General features: G+C 35.1%; 1 protein-coding gene across 2 annotated transcripts in view; it reads right to left on the bottom strand.

Annotated features, from left to right (window-relative positions):
* MAGI2 (membrane associated guanylate kinase, WW and PDZ domain containing 2) overlaps nucleotides 1–21,543 on the bottom strand; it is a 1,467,795-nt gene that overhangs the window by 1,356,094 nt on the left and 90,158 nt on the right. The gene's annotated exons all lie outside the window — the stretch shown is intronic.

Below are 21,543 nucleotides of genomic sequence, written 5' to 3'. Positions count from 1 at the left end.
AGATGTAACAACTAACTATGGATGCTCAGCAATTTAAACGAAATAAAAACACAGCTACAAAACACTTCACTAGTTAAAAAAAAAAAAAGTACAACGAATCAATCTTAATTACATCAATAACATCTGAGGACCAGTATTACACTACGAATAACAGAATTACTTACTCCCAAGATGTTCACAGGCTAGCTAGGGAGGTAAGACATAAACATGTTTTAGAAATCTAGCAATGCAAAGAGAAATGAATATAAAATAACTTATAAGATTGCTATAGAAATGAGCAATTCCTATAGGAACAAGTGCCATAGGAATGACAGGCAGGAATAACTTGTGCATAGTGATGGTGACATGGAGGAGGTGGCATTTCAGTCTGGTTTATAGGCCACATAAAAGAAAGAGGATTTCTTATGCCAATAAAAATAGATATAAACAAAGGTACAAAAATGAGAAAGTTTTTGGTGTGTTCAGAAGACAGTGAGTACCTGAATTTGACTAGAACTTTGGATTTGCACATGGAACAGTTGACAGTATTAAATGGCAGGGATGCTTTGGTGGATGGAAGACTCTAAATGGCACACTTAGGAACTTGCGTGTTACCTTGCAGGTAACAAGAAACCACTGAAAGTTATTAGGGAACAGGATAATATAAAAGTGGCATTTACCTGGGTGACTCAGGTAAAGCGTAAGCTAGAGAATTGGAGTTAGGGTAAGAGTTCATATTAGGGGAGTCAGTTAAGAGGTGATCCCCAATAGTAGTGCTTGGGTACCTGTGGAAAACGATCCCTCTTCTGATGAAAACTGCCCTGTCTTTAATCTCTCTGGATAACTATGAGAGACAGATGATCTCAAATGAGTAGATAATCTGCAGGATGACTCCAAGAATGTCCATATCCATCTATTGTTACGGGTTGAATTGTGTCCTCCTAAATGCCTACATTGAAGTCCCAACTCCTAGTACCTCAGAATGTCACCTTGTTGGGAAATAGGATCACTGCAGACATAATTAGTTAAGATGAAGTCATACGAGTATGCCCCAATCCAATATGACTCATCATGGCCTTATGAAAAGGAGAAATGTGGGCACAGACACATACATCAGGAGAACACCAAGTGAAGATGACGGAAGAGATCAAGTTGATGCTCTATAAAGTCAAGGAGAACCACAGATTGACAGCAAACCAGCAGAAGAGGCATGGCATAGATTCTTTCTCAAAGGACTCAGAAGGAACCAACGCTACTGACAGTTTGATCTTGAAATTCTATTCTCTAGAACGGTGAGAAAATAAATTTCTGTTGTTTAAGCCACTCAATTGTGGTACTTCATTACAACAGACCGAGCATACTAATGCATGTATGAACACTAGAATCCAAGAATCCAGGAAGACACTAAGTCTGAAGGTTGGATTTTGATGTTCTCTTGAGGTATAGAGAGCAAAAAATGCTATTAACTAAATTTGCTAAGTTTCAGAATTGAGAAATTCTTGTAATATTTGTTTCTTGGATGTGTTCTAAAAAAATCTAAGAATTATGAGGAAGAAAAAGAGTCTAAGTTAAAAATAAACTTTGAGGCTAAATCACTTCTTGGTTCTAAGGATTCTGTGTGATAGTAACAGCTTTTTGAAATATGTAGTCATAACTAGCATCTTAAGTGTATGCCTGAGTTGAAGATTTTCATTTATTTTGCATTCACTAATCCTTAGCCAAGAAAATCACCCCATATCCATTATTTCTACTGTTGCACAGAAAACTGCCAAATGTGAAGAGGCGTATTAAATGTAAAAATATTACCAAATGATCTGGCAATAACTTCCATTGTTAATAATGCTCATAGGTAACCCATTTCTAAATCTTTCTCTTCTTAAAATTATATTTTACTAGTCAGATTAAAGGAAGAATAGACCTTTAATTTAAGTTAGATGGGATGAACAAAAGAATCTATAATTTTTGAGGGAAGAGTAATACCCAACACTTAGACTTTTTTGTAAGGTTGCCATTCTGGCCTAGTTAGTAAAAAGAAACCATCATTATTGTTTTCATTTTCTTATGAGTCTTTCCTTCAGCTCACTTCGTACTTAATTAAGAAATCACTTATTAACCCAAGTAGCTTCGTTTCTTCCCAACTATCCTTGCAAATACTCATATAATTTCCTGTGAACATTTCACCACTCATAAAAATCAATCCAGTTTTGAGGTTTTGTTTTCAGAGTATAAAATTTACGATGAAAGTACTTTACCATGAGTTTTTCCCGTCTTGTTTTCAACATGTGGTGGGATAAATTTCCCTAAACAGCTTTTGATTCTGATTTATCTTGCTCGTTAGACTGTTACTACATCAATCCATTTCTAGGCACTGTTTTGTCTTGCTCATCAGACTATTACCGCATCAATCCTTTTCTAGGCACTAAGGCCCTCTGCAACTGTACTGCCCTCTGTACTGAGTCATTCTCCAGTTCTCTGATCCACTAATTCTCTCAATGAAGTCTGTGCTTCTGGTAGTATATTTATCTTATGGTTTGCTGAACCCTCTATACTCCTGGGTTATTGCTCTTCCTCCAGTTTTTTACTGCTGGAAAACTTTCCATTCCTATGGCCAGGATTCCATGTTCAACCTTTCCTCACACCGTATCTGGTTTTCTTAGGTAGAAATGATCTCTCCTTTTGCATTTTTAGAGCTGTTAGTTCACACAATTACACAATGGTTTGCATGGATGTGTCCTATACAATTGATTATTGCTTATTGAATTCACATCTGTGATAATGGCTCTAATACACTATTATAGTAGATCTTATGTGAGCATAGAGAGTCCAGCTGTCTTGAACATCCTGTCACTGGTTTTCAGATTCCCTGGAAACGTCATTGCATTATTCGTGGCCATGATCCCATCAATTCTTGACTCCAGTGATCCTCACCGTTTTTGTCTTAATTCGAGAGTGTTCATCTTTACCTTTTTAATTTTGCCCTAACATGGCTTGAACAATGTTTTGTTTTACAAAGAGCCTGTTCCTTTTTGTCTTAATTCGAGAGTGTTCATCTTTACCTTTTTAATTTTGCCCTAACATGGCTTGAACAATGTTTTGTTTTACAAGGAGCCTGTTCCATAAATATTTGTTGGTTGAAATAATGAATACTGAATGTCTTTCTGTCATGTTAACGTCTTACAGAAAAATAGCACACTAAAACCATAACAAAAAAGATCTGTCAAATCTATATTTAATTCTTTACAATTTTATTAAATTATGTGAATACATGATCAATACTAAATGACTTCATTTCCCCTCAATCCTGCCTTAATTACTCAAACCTCTCTGTTCTTCCATAATCCCATGATTCGTTCTGTGTTATCTTTTCTTCTTTGCCTCTTCCACACTGTGGATCACCCTATCTTAAGCATTTTTTTTTTTTGTCTGCACAGCTTCATTGACATTGAGTGATTAGTTTTGCTTAGCTTTTTAACTAGGCCTATGTTACACACGAATTATCTCACAGAGCTCTGGTATTCTTCTCTTGTCACTTTCATCGTATACCTCTTCCTTGAGTTCTGTTCCTGCACTTCCAACTGACCAGACTTCCCATGTGGAAGAGCTGCTTTCCCCTTAATTTTAACATACATCATACTGAGAAGATTCCTTACAGATATACTCTGTTTATCCCTTTGGTAGACTTCAGCTGAAAAGTCCAGGAAACATGAATAATAAAAGCATGGAAAAAACTTAAGTACAGTTATTATTTGGAAATATTTCATGTATAGCTTTGTATATATGGCCATAAACCTTAAACTGTCCCAGGATTATATCACAGAAAAATCTTAAATAAAATTACTAGCGCTCTATTATTTAGAGGTTCAATACTAGTTAGCATCACGTATATGTTATCTTCTGATGACAACAAATTAGCCTTAGGAATTATCAGGGAACACTAGCACCATAAAATCTAATTAAAAAGCAAGCTAGTTGGTAAAGCCTTTACTCTAAAAATCTAAGTCAAGAATATTAAGATATTGCACGTGATAAAAATAAATAAAGAAGATCCAATCTTATTAATGAAATAAATAAGCATTTTTACGATCTGTGAACAATGCCTGCTTAAGAGATAATGAATTTTCCTGAAATGTTTTATTTGCCCCAAAGCAAAATGCTGTCATTTAAGCAATCTTATTTCAGCTCTGTTTTAATGTGCTGCAGATCTTCTAGTTTAATTACACAAATAAAGAAAATTACAATGGCATTTTGGAGTGAAAATTAACCATACCTCTGATACTATTTAATGTAATCAGAGTATTGTAGTAGGGGGAGACCATTTAATGTGTATATACGTTCTAACATTGTCTTCATTATATTTATTAAATTGTTTGATGCTAGTGCATAATTATAGTTTGGACTTGTATGTCAGCAACATGGTAGGACAAAAAATATAACTAGTCATTATAATGACCTTGATGGTCAAATCTGCCTTATCAATTTCAGTGTCTCCAGTAACTAGTTGCCCGCATGTAAGTGCTCAGTAACTTGTGTGTTGAATATTAATTTGAAAGGAAGTCTAGAAACTATTTTTGTCTAAGTTTCTACAAATCAAAAAGATGAGTTTTCTGCTTTTTTTTTTTTTCTGGCCATCAGAGAAAAACAACTTATCAGGTAAAGTGAAGCGTTCATCATTTACAGCCACTTTTGATTTTTCTATTAATGTAGTTCATCACTTTTTTCCAGAAGAAAAATATCTCTAATCTGTTGTGAAAATAGGGTTTTATCATTTTTGAAACTTTAACAACATAAAATATATGTGCATTAATCACTATGCTCTCTTCTGTTTTAGAACAAAATATGCAATACAGAGGAAGCCGACCCATTGAAGACAACAGGAGAGAACAGCAACTCTGCTCCACATCATTACTTTTGACAAATATTCAGGAAGTCTTAAAGTCTTTAGCTCAAAAAAAGACATCTCTATCATGTAAGCAAAACTATTTGCACCATTATTTTTCATTCACCACTTTCTATGTAATGTATTATTTGTACATAAAAGAGGCTATCTTTAAGGTTTTATGGATTTATAAAATGTAGCAGTGTGTTCATAATTTGTTGATTCATTCCTTTTATCAATATCCATAAAAATTTATAATTAGGCAATATCATTTCTCAGTAGGAATAGGTGGATTATAGAAAAGGCTTAGGGATTTATAAAATGATACAAATACGTTCTAAATACAACATTAGCATTCATTATCTTGCAAATGTTGTTTTTGCTTACAAGTATAACACTAGATTGGATATTAGGAAATCTGGTTGCTGTTTCTATCTTGCTTTGTAACCCTGAACAAGCATTCCACTTCTTAGGATCTCAACCTCTTGCTTAGAAAAAGAAGGGATTAAATAAGATGACCTCCAAAGACTCTTTTAGTTAGTAATAATAATTTGAATATTAATAATAGCTAGCATTTACTAGGTGCCAAGTTCTGATTATTTATTCCCCACAACACTCTTTGTTGGTGCTGTTATTATTATTTTACCTCAAAGAAAACTGAGTCTAGAGAGGCTGAGCAATTTGGTCAAGGTCCCATGGCTTAAAAGTGGCAGTGCTAGAAAGTGAACCCAGAAGCATGGATCTCTAATCTGTGCTCCTACCTGCCACCTCCTACTGACACTTTTCATGAATAATATTACATGTTTCTGCTTATGGCATCAATGGAAAGTTTTATTTTTCCCCGCTTGTGCTCAGGGAAAATTAGAATAAACTTTAGAGCCAATAATTTTCACTTTATAATCCTAATTCTATCACTTACCCTTTCTGTGACCTTGGGCTAGGTGCTTACACTCCGAGTCTCTTTCGTTGTCTGTGAAATAAGAATACTCACCTACCTCACAGGCCTGTTGTTTGAGTGAAAACTAAAAATGCATAATCTAGGAGGCATTCAACCAATTTTGTTTTCTTTCCTAATGTTGAAGTACAGAAGCTGATGCTGAGGCCGGAACTTGATATTAAGACCACAGAGTAGGCATTTTTAGGATTCACATTCCTAGTAGCTCAGATGACACTAAAAATCCGACCACTGCTGAACTGTGAGGAGTCATGAAATAAAATTAAAAAGAGAAAAGCCTACATGTTCCTCTAGGGTGTACGCAGTGCTCCAAAGCCTCAGAGGCCGGATTTTCTGGAAATTTGTTCATTTCAATCTTTAACCTCAGGGGCATGCAAATAGTCAAGATTGTCTGGTAATGAAATAACAGCTTTTAGAATCTCAGTTTTTGGTCTATAACTTCATGCCCTCTGCCTTTTTAAAATGAATCTTTAAACAAGCACATAATTTATTTTAGTCTTTCAAGGACATCTTGGGAACACATAATTTAACATGTTTCATATTATAGAGAAAAAAATTGCTGTGAGAAAAGTAATAATAAGGACCTTGCCAAATTGTCTTATTTATTACAGTTAATCAACATCAGTCCCTCTCCCACCTGATAGTTCTGTTTTAATTGCAGATGTTAAAAAAATAAGGGAATGAATACTTGCATACATCTTCCTTTGAATTCCTGTGTGATGAAGGCTTAAGCAAATGTTTAAGAAGATGCGCTGAATGGAAACTAAATTGACAGTAGAATTAAGTTTGAGGAAGATTCAAGGATATGGATTAAATAGTCATTCTTCTTATTACAATTTTGAATTTAGATAAGAATCACATACCTTTGTTTTTCTGCTAAGTTCTAAATACTTTGGTCTGTTACTGAGAAAATTATTGTTAAATATTTTGATGTTTAAGAAAAGTACCTCAAAAGCATCTGGAAATGAGGGAAATTTATGTCCCTTTGCTTAATAGATTGTATGAAACAAATGGACAAACCAAGGTTAAATAGTGCATTGAGAAAAGTTATAGAATATTAATTTGTTTCATTTAATAAAACAGCTCTATTAAGTAAATGTTATTATAGAATAGTCCTACAGACCTAAAGAGTTCCTTCAGATTTGAAAATGAAACTGTTATTTGATTCTAAAACCAGGAAAAGTTGTATAAAGCAAAGAAACAATATGCTTCAAATTTTTTTAAAGTAAACTGAACTGTTGGAAAGTATGCTTAATGTTAAAGAATGATCTGACATTTTCATATATGTCTGACATTTGAAAACATTGTAGGGTTAAAGAATTTAAATTAAGTAGGATTTATAGTGAATCAAAATATCATAGGACATTCTGTTTTGTCTTGTCATGCATCTGGTAAAATGTACTTGAAGTTAAATTTCTCTGTTCACAAATTTTAATGACTTGTAGTTAAGTAAAACAAGACACTACAGAATTGTACCAACACAGTGATTTCAGCCTTGCTATTAACTAGCATGTTGAAATTTCTTCAATGAAAATAATACTAGAAGAAAAACTGAAGAATTTGCTTCATATTTTATGCATGCAGGAAAAAAGTATAAATAAAGAGAACAGGCTGTTCTAAGTCTAATTCCATAACTACTACAGATGAATTATTATAGTATGTCAGATGTATCAATCTAGGTTGAAGTAGATTTTTTTAATTAAAATGATTAAAACATCAAATGTAGCTCTGGTATTGTAAAGATGTACAAAATTATTACAATTCATGGAATATTTCCAAACTTTAAAAGCACTTCAATGTGAAAGATGAACGCTTTCTAAAATACATGGATCAGTTTGTGCTGTGCAGAATTCACAGAAGCCAAAGCATTTATCAATTGACATGTACCTTAAATCTTTCTTCCACGGCTTCAATATATTAAAGTGCCAGGCATTGTGATGAGTGATTAAAAATGTTCACTATTTCACTGTTTCAGTGATTCAAACTTGCATGGTCATGGGGCACAGACTTACAGGTAGATCAAAATTATTAATTTATTTATTCAAATCAAAATCACGGTAATTTGCCATGCTTTGTTTTTATTGAAATGCGGTCCCTTTTTAGGAATGTTGTATACTTTTCCTGCAGCACTAGAGGGTACAGATAACACCATATAGAAATTAATAATGGGGAGAATGCACCTATTGGTAAAGAATAAATGAAGCATTGTTATCTTTAGAGCAAAAAAAGAAAAACCACATTAAGCAACACTTCATGATTATAGGACTACTAAAAATAAACCTTCAGATTTTCATAAACTCCTCACAAAGCTCAGAATGTCAATTATGCAAAGTTAGACATGGATGACTCGGAGAATGCACAAACAGCTTTGTCTCATTTGGGGAAATCTTAACCGAGAGGAAATTTTGGAAATGGTGGTCAACCAAGCAGAGATCGCTTTGAAAACATTCTCTCTATTGGTAGAGTCCCAAAGACAGCTTTCTAAAAGTCCTGGGTTTCTTGAAAATGTTTCAGACTGGTCAGAGATTAGTAGGAAGGTCTCTTAGAGGTCATGCAGCTCAGGATTCCAGGCAGCTCTGAAATTTGTTAAACAAGGAGAAGTCGAGACTCTGCTAAAGCAGAAGCATGAGGGGGAAGGTGCAGTTTGCAATCTGGCTGTAAGCCCCACTCACACTGGGATCTCTGTTCCCATAGTGTATTATTACTGGAGGACTAACCTGGCCACCATATAATGTCAGGTAGAATTTAAGGAAACATTATTCACAAAGAAGGTATAGTAACCATTGGTCTCAGATCCAAGAGAACCTTATCCCAACAGTGGAGGTTAAGAGTACAACTAACATATTTAGATTCAAGGAAAATTCAGCTTAGATGAGCCAGTTTACAAAGTATAAGCTATACCAGGAGTGCCTCATGCTAGCTGAGTTTTATACTTTTGAGAGTCTAAAATTGGGAGCAGAGTCTTGCAAATTGTATAATAATGCCAACTAAGTAATTTTCCTAAGCCCTTCCAGTATGCCAGGATTAGTATTTAGTATGCCAAGTGCCTTTACGTACTTTAACTTATTTCATCCTCCCATCCACCCTAAGAGGTAGGTTCTCTTGTCTCTATTTTAAAGTTGAGGAAATGTATACTTGTAGACTTGAAATATGTTCTCAGGAAAGGAGTTGCAAAAATAACAGGAGGCCGATTTAGCTTACAGGGGTTGGACTATGACTTGCAAGAGTTTAGGGGGCAACAAACATAGTGGTCCTGGAAATGTCTTCTACCAACCATCCCCCAGCTGCCTAGGACCTCCAGGTGTGGATGCGGCTTGGAGCCAAGGGAGCACTTCAAGCCCCTCTTCTTCTCAGCCCTGGCAGGGTGGTTTCCCAACACCCTCAACACATTCACGATGAATGAGAGGACCTGCACTGTCTGTGACCACCTTCTCTTCAGCCATGGAGGAAGCCTTGCTGTCTCTGGCTGTGATATCTTCTCGCAGATCCCTTAATCAACAACTCCCAGAGCCTCCAGACCCAAGATGCATTTTGGAACCCCAGGACAATCCTGAACTGGCACCCGCCCTGGTGTGTGCCCTTTGCTGCTGCTACTTTGGAATCATCTCCTGCGGCTATGGCCACCACTTCTTCGAGGCAGTGATATTTCTCTCAGGCCTGCTGTCTGGAGCTCTGGTGATCTCCCTGCTCTTTCATAAGTGCTGCAGATACAGCTGAGACTGGAGGTGAGCATGGGCATCACACTGGGCATTAGACTCTTCTGCAGCCTGGTCACAATGTTGATTTGCAGTGTTGGGCTCTTCTTAATTGGTCTCCTTCTAGGTCTGAACCTGGATGCTGGGACTCTGCTGGGCACTGAGTCCATTTACCAACTACTTTCACTGGGTGCTGGCAGGAGGTGATGGTGGGGCTGAAACTGCTGGGAGCCCTGCTCATGCTTCAGTGGTCACATCCATTCATAGTTGTGGGCACAGCCCTGCTGGGTGCTATGGTGCTGGTGGCTTGTGTTGACTTCTTCCTGGAGGGGCTGGGAATGGACAGTTGACTGGGAAAATGCTGGCAGGGACTTTCAGCCTTGTCTCCTTTCTGCTGGCATAGCTAGATTTTATTCGATTCCTGGCCAGCCTTGGGGGCATCTAGGGCCCTGGCCCAGTGGAAGCTCATGGCTAAGGAACATGGAGGCCATGCTAACGTGATCTTGAGCTACCAGCAAAGGGGTGTCCAACTCCTTTGGATCTATCAGCTAGAGGCCAAGTAGCACCAGACCACCTCTGGGGTGGGGCTTTGTGAAAGTAGCTACAGGTGTCAGCTCCCTGCCAACTCCAAGAGCCCTGCTGACAGTCTGGCTCCAAGTTATCTCCAGAGTCTTTGAGAGCAGCAACTGGGACCAGTCCCTGAGGCCACAGTCCCCGACACTGACCTGGACCTGGGTTCTGACTGTAGTTCCACTGTTCCCCTCACAATACCCTCTGGTTCTATGCAGACCTAATCCTAAACTTCCAATTTTGCCTCTACCCATAGTCAGAGCCTGAGAATACTAGGTGGGCAGGGCTTGAGCCCATAGGACCCACACACAAACTTACCCGCTTCTTGGACTTGGGGATAGGGTCTGTGCTTCAACCCAGACCAGCCCTGTAGGGATATGTTTCGGGACAGATAGAGAGGAATTTTGTGAGGAAGGGAAGTGTGAGTACCTACCTCTGTCCAATAAGAGAGGTGCCCTGGTCCCCAAAGAAACTCCCTCCAAGTTCCTTTCAAATTCCCTCTAAATCAAGTACGGCATTTACCCAAAAAGCCTTTTAAGTGCCCACCTCAGTGTACCTCACAACGGTAATATTAGAGGATTTGTTTTTATAGGAGCTACAGAAAATAGGGTGCCTTAAAGGCATTTGATAGCTTACCCATGGGGAGAAGGGCACAGAGGAGCTCCAGGATACCCCAACTCCTAAGTCGCTCATTAGTGAGTAGTTGGGTTTCTGGTTGACTTTTTCTCCTGGACCCAATAGGTGTAAGCCCCCTTCTCCTACTCCTGTTGGGATCCCTATCTTTCATGGTGCTTCCCCTTCTCTCCTTCTCTACCTGAGCAATACCACAGGGCATTGGTCCACATGCCACAGTCTTGCCCTTTTACCCAAAGCAGCCTGGCCTTCAGGGCTGCATGGGAGAAAGGTGCCTTCCCTACCTCTCACTGTGGGTGATATTCATTTTCTCTTTAATCAGAACTTTGTTCCTGCAACTAACCCATTCAGACCCTTCCCCCTCTCACCCTCCTGCCCAAGATCTGTTCTCTGGTTCCCCAGACAGCATAAAGGAAGACATATTCTTCCCCTGGGGAGCAAGGTTATGATGGGAGAGAGGGAAAACATAGGAGCACGTGAATAAAATGGCAGTGAATACTGAAACAAACAAACAAAAAACAAACAAAAACAAAACAGGAGGGGAGAGAGTAGGAAAATTAAGGAAAAATCACTAAGGTGTTAGAACTTTCTCTGCTGATCTCTGTGGCCTTGTAGCTACTAGTTTTATGGTTTCCTTCACTTCCTAGTGGTGTTGGAGGTATACATTTTAAATTATAACTACATTTAAAGAAGTAAGTTCATTGCAACTGATCAGGACACAGTCAGAACCCACAGTCAACTCAATGGAGAGACATTACTTGAAAGGCAACCCAGATAGTTCTACAGGGCCTTTCACACCATGTGTTTGCCACTGCCATGACTTTTTGTTTTTTTGTTTTTTTATCCCTAAATCAGATAGATAGACAGATAGAAGATAGAATGAGTTCTACCTATTTTTATCAATCTCTGTCTATTGCTTTAAATACAACAACCACTGTCCTTATCAAAACTCCCATATTCTTTGTGAACTAATTAGTTATACTGACGGAAGACAATTGTCAGATATACAAATGTTTTAAGATGGAATCAAAACTTCCTATTTTGAAAGAGACAATTAACATATTTAAGAGATTAATATTTTCTGACTTTTGTAGGTAAAACGATGTCTTCATATATAATCATGCCATATAGAAGCATATTAACGTGTCATTTTAAAATTAAATTATTTGTAGCAGATATTACAGACAATATCTAGGAAATAACCAGAAATAAAAATGCCCATACATATATTTATAACATCCATCTTGCTTAAAGGATACAATTTTGTTTTGTCTATTCTACTTTGACAATAGTATTCATATGAAGTGTATAATAATATGTGAAATAGGTTATATGAAAATAGATTAATTCATAAAGTATAATTATTTAGAGTATTTAGGAATTTAAAATATCACATGCATTATAGAGCCAGAACTTCAAACAATCATTAGAATTATTTTCTGTTGAGTTCTTATTCTGGAATTGCTAATAAATAACATGCTATGTTACAAATCTCTCAGCCTCCACAATATTCTACATCAGCAGTCAGTATTAATAAGAATAGTGGGCATGCACCTATATTCAGTAAGTCATGACTTCTGCAGTGTTTACACTCTGTAATTTAAACATCAAGGGAGAAAAACAAAAGTATTTAGAAATGAAAAGCAAACAAAGTATCCAAATGTTTCCTATTTACAGCATTAATTTTTAGAAAAGACATGTTGATCTTGATCTTAGAATGTTCTCAGTTTCCAAAGCCTTGATATTTTATTGACCTTCAAAAAAGAAAATAAATACAAGCACCAGTCAAGATTAAGTGATACTATCTTAAACACTTTCTGATGAGAGAAACTGACTATAATACTGGCATTCACAGAAAGAAAAAAAAAAACACACACACAATCAAAGTAGATCTTTATTTCTAGAGTAAAAGAAATAGATTGGGTCACTGTGTTTAAATAAACCATGTTATAACCCACAGCATGACTGAATATAGGACTAAATACTAGACACATCACTGTGGGGTTTTGTCATGGGGTCTTACTCTATTAAAGAGATTACTCTTTATATCAATGAGTAATATTCATTCCTCAGGTCCAAAATTAAGAAGAAGAAAGTCTAGCAAATTTCAATTTTGCCTGTCAGTCCTCTCAAAAGCAGAAAAGGAGAAGAAATTTCCATGTTTAAATTTCTGTCTATAACCCTCATGTTTAAATCTAGAGATGGTTACAACGGGTATTATAAATGATGCCCAAGGTCATTTTACTCATTTTGTGGATTCCTTCAGTATTGGAAATCTGACATTCAGGCTTGTTTAACTGTTCAAACAGTACAGAATAGCCAGAAGCTGTGATTTCTTCAGATTAGTAAAGAATAACCCAAAGGACTGTAAAGTCAAAGAACAGCTAAAGAAAGCATCAAATAGCCAACACTGTACCTCATCAGGCTGGTTGACAATGCATCCTGGGAGACATGACTTTATCTTCAAAGTGACACCATGTGAGTTTTGCTCACTGAACCAGGCATCTTACGCAGGGCTCACAGCAGAGTAAGTTGCCAACTCAGAAAGGGCATACATGCTGACTGCAATTGTGCTGACCCTCAAATAGTTGTTTGCCTATCAAAGGAAACTATTTGTTCCATCAGAAAATAAAAATAAGCAAATAAAAGCAAGTACCATCACTTTAATGTCCTCTCTTAAGGTTGCCCTGCTTTATTTTTAACTTGAGATATAAAAAAGTCAAGCAAGCCCTCAGCCTTTTAGTGATTTGCTAAGGAAGTTAAATACGGAAACTAAGAGAAGCTGGAAAAGATCTATGGCATTAATCACATCACGTCCTTCTATCTCTGTCCAAAAGGGGCATAAGTAATCTATTTTGACCTAAAACAATCTTTAAGAAATGGAACCCCATCACTTCCCACAAGCCTAAAATAGGACTTAAGTGTATATACCTACCATTGCCATTTGCTGGCTTAGAAATATTGCATATGCCATCTAACTTCTTTGAATTTTATTTTTTAACTATAAAAAAATTCTTGTCTCCCATGTTTATGTAACACAACTAAGTATGACCAGGTGCACGAAAATACTTGCAAGTCATAAAAATGCAAATAACATTATTAAGCTGGATCTCTTATTTAATTACTATTTATTTATTTCAAATTGAGTGCATTCTGTTTTGTTCAGGACCTTGATTTGTAGGACAATAAATAGGTCAGCCTTGAGACCCTATTTAAGTATTTGAAATCAACATACTAATATTTAAAAGAAACACATTATTAATGAGCTATTAGGTCCCTACATTTAAAAAACAACCACCTTTCTCTATGAAAATATCCTCTGCTGTTGTAGTTATAGTGACTTTCCCCTTTTCTTCCCCACCTAACACCAACACTTCCCCCACCCTTGCACACACACACAGGTGAGAAAAAAGAAGTGCAATGTGCATTTGATTAAATAAGGAATATTTTAATATTGTGTAAATACAAATAAATGGAATTTTTCTGAATTCTGTTTTTACCCAAGTCAACTCATCTTTCAACATCAGTTTTATGATAATTTCAGAATATTCTCTGGTTTCTCCAAAGCATCCTAATTTGTGCTAGGTAACGTAAAGGCCTATAGCACTCTTGCACAAGGGAGCAAGAGGGCTATACCTCTCGAGGTAACTAGATGCAATATATATGGTAGTCTATGGATAAAATTTTCTGAAAATGGAATGAAAAGTCTTATTACAGACAGATAGCCTGAAGAGGAAATAGAGACACAATCATAGAAAATGACTCAGTCTAGAAAACTTAGCTTTCCCTATGGTCTGAGGATCTCCTTACCCACCCAGAGATATCAGGGTAGTAGTTGAGAGGTAGGGGGAAGCACTGGCAGAAGGATCCCACCACACCTGCATCCTTCTAGTGAAACTTGGAAGCATAGCCTGGGGAAACACCTTTCACTCCCTCAGGAACCAATAGCAAGAATAAGGAAAAGCCTCAGTGGCACTAGATAAACCAACCAGACCACAGTAATACCACAAAGACTCTGCAATTTGAAGCACAGTCCACAAAAGTAGGTCAAAACACATGTGCAAGACCTAGAGAGGCTGGCTTTGAGCTAAAATTAAAGAATCCAGAGTTTGCTAACATAATAGACAAAATGTCAAGAATACAGTCAGAAATCACACACCAAGAACCTAAAATTTCACACCTTGAATGAAAAGACAATCAATTGGTGCCAATACTGATGTTAATTAGTTGTCCAAAATATCTAATGAGGATTTTAAAGCAACAACATAAAAATGCTTCAAGAATTAACTACGAATCTCTTGAAACAAATGAAAACATTAAAAAATCTGCAAGAAAATTGTACATAAAAATAGTGGAAAATATTAAAATAAAAAATACAATAACAGAAATATAAAAACTCCTTAGGTGAACTTAAAAATAGAATGGAGATAAAAGAGAATAGAATTAGGAAATATGAAACAGAATAAGAGAATTCATCCAAAACTGAACGATAGAGAGGAAATAAACTGGGAGAAAAATAGAGCCTCAGAAACTTGTGAAACAACAAATGATCCAACTTTCATACCATCAGAGTCTCAAAAGAACAGAAGAGGAAGTGAGGCTAAATAAGTATTTTAAAAAATAATGCCTGAAAATTCTCCAAACTTGATGAAAGACAAAAACCTTCAGATACAAGAAACTGGGTAAATCCCAAATAGGATAAACTTAAAGAATCTATTTGAAGAAAACATTGCTAAATATTTGAAAATTAAAGACAAACAAAAACCCGAAATCAGTCAGAGAAAAATAACACATTATAGGAAGGGGGAGCCAATTCAAATGACAGTAGAGACCAAAAGGAAATATTCAAGTGGGACACACACACACACACACACACACACAACATAACTAACAACCACAAATTTTATATCCAATTAAACTATTTCTCAGGAAAGAAGAGCAAATAAAAACAATCTTAGATGAAGGAAAACTAAAATAATTTGTTGCTAGCTGACCTACCCTTAACCCTTTTCCTGTTGAGAAAAAAAGAAAAGTGCAGCTCACTGCCAGCGCTCATTTAATTTTATATAAACATGCTCTTTGAGGCTGAAGCAAATCTGACTGATTTTCAAAGTGTAAATAAAATATAAAAAACTGCTCTTGGAGTTATTTCCAAATAGAACATCAGAATTCTCTGAATCATCAGAATGATCCATTTCAAAAAAAATTAAATTCATCAAATAAATATTCAGCCAACAACTGCTCAAGAACAATGTTAACATCACACAAGGTATGCTACATTTTCTAGGATTTAACATTTTCAACCATCAAGAATTACTATGTTTTGTAAGTGTAAATACCACCACTAAAAACAGAATGTTATAAACAGAATGATGTCTTTTGTTTCCAAAGTCAACATACTAGAACAAAACAAAAATAACAATAAAAGTAAGGCATTTCATGGCAAGGTTATCTTGGGGTAAACACTGCAGCTGCGAGTTCCACTGACAACTATTCTTGGGACAAACAAAAAAGCGGTTAAAGATTGGCTAAAGTAGTTTCTTCAAATAGAAAGGAAATAATAAATTAAAGTAAACTGGAACATCAAAAAGGAAGAAGGAACAACAGAAGAAGTTGTAATATAGGTATATATAATATATCAAATTTTCTCATGAATTTATAAATTATACTTGATTACTGAAACAAAAATTATAACACTATATGACTCTGAAGAAAACAATATTTAAAAGTGGGGTAGGAAAAGGAACCTAAGTGGAAGTGAAGTTTCCACACTTCACTGGAAATAGTAAAATACCAGTAGACTGTTATAAGTCACATATATATATTGTAACACCCAGAGCAGCCACCCAAAAACTATGCAAAGAAATCAACTCAAAAATGCTATAAATAAATTGAGATTACATCCTTAAAATTGTTCAAGTAGCCAAAAGAAGGCAAGAGAAAAGAAACAGAGGAATTAGTACGAGGAAAGAAGAAGCAAACAAAAACAAATAGAAAACAAGAAAAAGGTGGTAGATTTAAATGTTAACATATTATTAGTTATGTTAAATATAAAAACAAAATAAAAAATGAGGATTGGTAGTGTGGATAGACAAACAAAAATCAACCATATGCTGCTTACAAGAAACTAATTTCAAATTGAACAACATAGGTACATGAAAGTAAAAAGATGGAAAAAGATAAATCATGCACACTTTAATTTTAAAAATCAGGAATGGCTAATTAATATCCAGTGCAGTAGACTTCAGAGAAAAGAGAATTACTAGATACAAAGAGGGCCACTGCATAATAATTAAAGTACTTTTCTACTAGGAAAACTTAATGATCTTAAATGTGTATGCATCATACAACAGACCTTGAAAACATGTAATAGAAACTGATACAGCTCAAAAGAGAAATAGGTAAGTTCATAACTTTAGGTGGGAACTTCAAGACTGATACAGGAGTGCTGGGAAGGGAAGAGTTGGTCCCTTTAAATGATATGGAAGGAGAGAAGGGAAGTGCTGGGTAGAGGAGGGCTTGATCCCTGGCTAGGACTCTACCTCTACTGACATAGGTGAGAAGAGGCACTTCTGCCTTCATGCCCAAATGTTGTATTTTCCAAAGCTACCCTGGCATGACACACCCTCATCCTGGGCCTATAAAAACCCAAGACCCTAGCAAGGCAGAGACACAAGCAGCTGCAGGTCATGAGGAACATATCCATAGAGGAAGCCACAAGTGGCTGGTCATGGAGAGAGAGAATACTCTATCCAACAACAGCAGAATCTGCTTTTCTTCACACTCCCATAAAACATTCACAAGAGAGATCATACTATGGGTTATAAAACAAACTTCAATGAATTTTTTAAAAAACTAAAATAATATAGGATATATTCTTTTAACATATGTAATCAAACTAGAATTCAAAAACAGAAGAACAAAGGAAAATCTCTAAATATGTGGAAATAAACAATATACCTCTAAATAATCCATGGATCAAAGAGGAAGTTTCAAAGAAGTAATATAAATGAAAACAAAAAAATAACATATAAAAATATATGGGAAGCAGCTAAGACAGTGATGAAAGAAGTTTATAGCATCAAATGCTTACAGTTTGCAGAACTGAGGAAAAGTCTCAAGTCAATAGCAACATTTCTAGGAAAAAACCTGGCAAAATAAATCCAAAGCAAGTAGAAAGAAGGAAATAGTAAAGATGAGAGCAGAAATCAATGAAGTTAAAATAGGAAAACAATAGGAAAAATCAATAAAACACATAGCTTTTTTAAAAAAATCAATAAAATTGACAAACTTTTCACAACACTGACAAAAATAATAGGCAGTATCACTATAGATGCTGTATGCATTAACCAGATAGTAAGGAAATGCTATGAGCAATGTTATGTTAACAAATTCAGCAACTTAGAAGAAATGAACCAATTCTTCAAAAACTGCAAACTACCGAACTCAACCAAAATGAAATAGACAATCTGAAAACCCTTATCAAAAAAATTGAATTTATAATTTTAGAACTTTCTAAAAAGAAATCTTCAGGCTCATACTGTTTCACTTGAGAATTTTACTAAACATTTAAAGAATTAACACCAATTTTAACCAATCCCTTTGAGAAAATAGAAGAGTAGGGAGTACTTCAGAATTCATTTCATATGGTAAGTAATACCAGACCAAGAAAAACATATTAACAAACCAAATTCAAAAATTTATAAAAATATGTGTATACCATTTCCAAATGGAATGCATTTCAGGTATTTAAGGCTAGGTAACATTTGGGAATCAATTAAGGTAATCTATCATATCAACAAGCTAAAAAAGAAAATATGATCATATTTATGAATGCAGATAAAGCCTTTGATGAAATCCAGTGGTCACTGGATAAAAACTCTCAATCAATTAGGATTAGAGGGGAATTGGGAATAGAGGGGAAATATCTTGACTTGCTTAAACACAGACATGTAAACCTAAAACTAGCATACATACTTAGTGATGAAAGACTGAATGTTTTCTCCCTGATAATGGACACAAGTCAAAGGTATCGGTTCTCACTACTCTTATTCATTATAGTAGTGAAGCTGTGGTAATAAGGCAAGCAAAATAAACAAAACGCATAGAGATTAGATAGGAAGAAATAAACTGTCTCTAGATAGAGGTGACATATTATCTATGTATAAAATCCCAACTAATATACATAAAAACTTCAAGAACTGGTAAGTGAGTTCAGCAAGTTTCAAGGGTACAAGGTCGAAATGTAAAAATCAATCACATTTCTATATACTAACAATAAATACTGAAACTAAAATTTAAAACAGTACAATTTTCAATCACTTCAAATAAAATGAAATTCTTAGGTATACACTTTAAAAAATGTATCCTGAAAGCTTCACAATGCTGATCAAATAAATACATGCTGATCATAATGCTGATCTTCCAATACATGAACAGTGTGTTTCTGTACTTAAATCATTCTTTGATTTAAAGAGAGAGACACACACTGCTCATGTATTGGAAGACTCAACATAGTAAGAATATACATTCTCCCAAAATTACTATCAAATTCCACCAAGGTTTTCATAGATATATAAAAAAAAATCTATTCTAAAGTTTATATGGAAAGGCATAGTCCCAAAATAGCTAAAATGATTTTCAAAATTAATAAAGTGGGACACTTGGTTAAAAATCAACTCAAGATGCATTAAAGACTTAAATTTAAAACCTGACACTATAAAACTACTAGAAGGAAGCAGGGGAAGTTTTCCTTGACATAGGACTAGTAGTGATATTCTGAACATGACTCCGAAAATACTGGCACAAAACTGAAAATAAAATAAAATAAAACAGAATTATATCAAACTGAAAATCTTCTGCATAGCTCAGGAAAGAATCAACAGAGTGAAGAGACAAACTATGGATTGGGAGAAAATATTTGCAAACCATACATCTGATAAAGGGTAAATATCCAAAATATATAAGGAACTCGAACAATTCAAAATATCATATTTACTCCACAAATATGTACAAATATTATATATCCATAAAAATTGAAAATTAAAAAATAGGCATATCACCTGAACAGACATTCAAAAGAAGACATACAAATTGCAAACAGGTATATAAAAAATGTTTAACATTTCTAATCCTCAGACAAATGCAAATTAGAACCATAATGAGATATTGCCTTACACTGATAGAATGTCTATTATTAAAAAGAAAAAACATAAGTGTTGGTGAGGACATGAAGAAAAGGAAACCCTTGCATACTGTTGATAGGAATGCAAATTAGACAGCCATTATAAAAAACAGTGCAGAGGTTTCTCAAAAAAATAAAAGTAGAACAACTATATGATCCAGTAAACCCACTATAGGTTATGTATCCAAAGGAAATGTAATCAGTACATCAAAGAGATATGAAGACTATGGTTAATAACTATATATGTATTACATTTTTAAAATTGGTAAAAGAGTAGATTTTAATGTCTCACCAGAAAAAAATAAGCATGTGAGGTAACATATATGCTAATTAGCTCAAATGAGTCATTACACCAATGTGTGCATGTTGCAAAACATGATGTTGTACACTATACATATATAAGAATTTTATTTTTACATACAAAATAAATAAATACATAAATAATTTTAAAAACAACATGAGAGGAATCATGTTACTTAATATTAAAGTTTGCTATATAGCTAGCGTAACTTAGACTGAGGGTTTTGGGTGAAGAGATGGACATGTAGATCAATAGAAGAGAATAAAGAATCCTAAATTAGATCCCACACAAACATGTTCAACTGATTTTTGACAATAGTGCAAAAGCAATTCAGTGGAGGAAGAATAACCCTTAAGTAAACGGTGCTGAAGGAACTGGCAAAAAAAAATTGATGTAAACTTTATACTTTTTACAAAAATTAACCCAGAATAGATCATAAATATATATGCAAAATATAGAACAAAAACACTTTTAGGAGAAAATTCTTGGGCAAAGAATTCTTAGAATTGACAACAGTTGTAAAATTCATAAAAAATTAATTAGACCTCATCAAAATTAAAAAAAAAAAAAAACTTTTGCTCTGTTAAATCCTATGTGAAAAGAATGAAAGGCGAGCTAGAAATTTGGAGAAAATATTTGCAAACCACATATCTAACAAAGGAGTAGAAAAAAAAAAACCTCTCAAAATACAACATTGGGAAACAATCTAATTAGAAACTGCAAAAGACATGAACATTCATTTAACCAAACAGAAAATACAGATGGCAAATAAGCACATAAAAAATGTTCAACATTATTAGCTATCAGAGATATGGAAATTAAATCCACAATAAGCTATCACTATATACCTTTCAGAATAGCTAAATTTAAAAATGGTGACAATACCAATGGGTGGAGAGAATGTGGAGAAACAGGATCAATTGAACATTGCTGAAGGGATGCAAAATGGTACAGCTAGTTTGGCAGTGTGTTATAAAACTAAACATGAAATTGCCATACAATCTTGCACTCGCACTCTTGAACATTTATTCCCGAAGAATAATAATTTATGTTCACACAAAATCCTGTAAATGAATATTCATAGCAGCTTTATTTGTAATATCTCCAAACTGAAATCAGCCCATATGTCCTTCAACAGGTGGATGGTTAAACAAACTGACAGTAGGTATATACAATACGATACTACTCCGGAACAAAATGCAACAAGCTATTTTTTAAAAGTAACAAAATCAGCCTGGGGCAGTGGCTCATGCCTGTAATCCTAGCACTTTGGGGGGTTGAGGACGGAGGATCACTTAAGGTCAGGAGTTCAAAACCAGTGTGGCCTATATGATGAAACCTCGTCTCTAT

Source organism: Macaca mulatta, chromosome 3 (genome assembly GCF_049350105.2).
Source record: "Macaca mulatta isolate MMU2019108-1 chromosome 3, T2T-MMU8v2.0, whole genome shotgun sequence".
NCBI lineage: Eukaryota > Metazoa > Chordata > Mammalia > Primates > Cercopithecidae > Macaca > Macaca mulatta.
This window is presented reverse-complemented; position numbering and strand designations above follow the sequence as displayed.